Raw genomic sequence first — 1,776 nt, 5'->3', positions numbered from 1 at the left:
AAAATTGCTCTGCTTTGATTTTCTGGTTTTGAAGGTCACGGCACTTCAGGGCGCAGACCACTAAATAACTTTGAAAAGCAATATTTTTTACACGGTGTTTTCTGCCCGCGTGACTGCGTGACAGTATTTTTCACTTTTTTACGTCATCTTGGTATTAAATAAGGATTGAATTTTCATTTAAGATTCAACTTTGGTTAACTTTATAGATTCATTTTTTTACTAAAAAAAATGTTTAAAAGCGATGCCGCTATTTTAACACCAAAACATGAATTACTATACTAGTATGCGAAAATTAAAACTTAAAGGGGCATTTCGTGATCCACAGCCTCATCCCCCACTTTTCCAAAAAAATTATAATGTTTATGTACCAAATATTTCTTGCAGATTAATTCGTTTAGCAAAAATATCGTTAAATTTGAATTTCGTTCTGGTGCACCAGAACGAAATTACAACACATTGTCTATGGAGCAGTGTAATACACATGATCATGCATAACTCGCAAACGCAAAATCGGAATCAACTGAAATTTTGGAAATAAGCTTTTTCGTGGATATCTACTGAAAATGTCATAAAAAGAGGAAAAATCCTCCTTTAAAGGACTATCGTGTTTTTCTTGTGAAATCGATTTGTATAATTTCATAGCTATTTTAGTGATTAATAGGCTAGCATCTTTCATTATGATATGTCCAAGGGACCGTTCACAAACACTTGTTAGGGGGTCTGATGCAAAACAAATTCATCGCGAAAATTGTTCGCCCCCTTTTCAGATCTCAAAAATTTCAGCCCCCCTTTTTTTGGCCCCCCCTTTAAGGGGTCAAAACTTTAAGCCCCTGCCCCCCCACATACACACACAAGTGTTTGTGAACGGTATACAAACAATATTAACCGGAACTCTTCACCATTGCACCTTTTCGCGTAGTGGTTTGGTGTACTGCGCACAGGGTATAACAGGAAAAGTACAGGGTATAACATAAAAAGTTACCGGGTGAATGAATTTTGACATAAGTCAAAAAATAGACATTAAGATCAAAAAATTAAAAAAGCAGCACGTAGACCATTTGATCGATTATGCATCATATACCTAAATTGTATTTGATTCGGTTAACTTACGAATACATGAGCGATTATATAATGCGCGCACTCCAATCAATATTTTCATATTCGTTCATAATTATTCGCTTAAACCTACGGTGTTACTTTACTCATGCTTTCAAGATGAACAGCCTGAATAAAACTTTTGATTTGCCTTCACATTGATATACAGTGGTTGCTGGTTGAATTATAAGACGCTTAAAACGGATTCCATAAATTGGTTAACTATAACCAGGAAAGTTGAAAAAGAAGGAGGAGAACGGAATTATATCCTTGAGATAATCCCGTAGGTAATCCTGTCGCACCTATTCATAGTCCTTTATTCTCAAGTAGTTACACATCTACTTGAAAGTAGCCTTTGATGTGATGTGTGTTGCCGACTACGGTTGATTAATTTTCACTCCAGAATTGAAACCATATCCAATGTTTCTATAGAGAATCCCTTGAAAGTATGACACGTGTGTGTTAAGTACCTGCTCTGAAGGGATGCCACACGTGGATACTATAAGAAAGAAATGCAGTTTTGTAAAGATTCCAAAAACATCCGCCCATTTTGGAACATATATTAATTATTTAGGAGAGTGTTTTAGGATTTTGTTAGAAAAGGGATGATTTTTGATCATCTATATTTTATTGTTTTATGTATTTTCCTGTCATTTCCTGCAAACCTAATAAAGATATTTT

The sequence above is a fragment of the Amphiura filiformis genome, unplaced genomic scaffold (genome assembly GCF_039555335.1).
Source record: "Amphiura filiformis unplaced genomic scaffold, Afil_fr2py scaffold_100, whole genome shotgun sequence".
NCBI lineage: Eukaryota > Metazoa > Echinodermata > Ophiuroidea > Amphilepidida > Amphiuridae > Amphiura > Amphiura filiformis.
The sequence above is the reverse complement of the archived record's forward strand: the minus strand, read 5'-3'. Positions refer to the sequence as shown.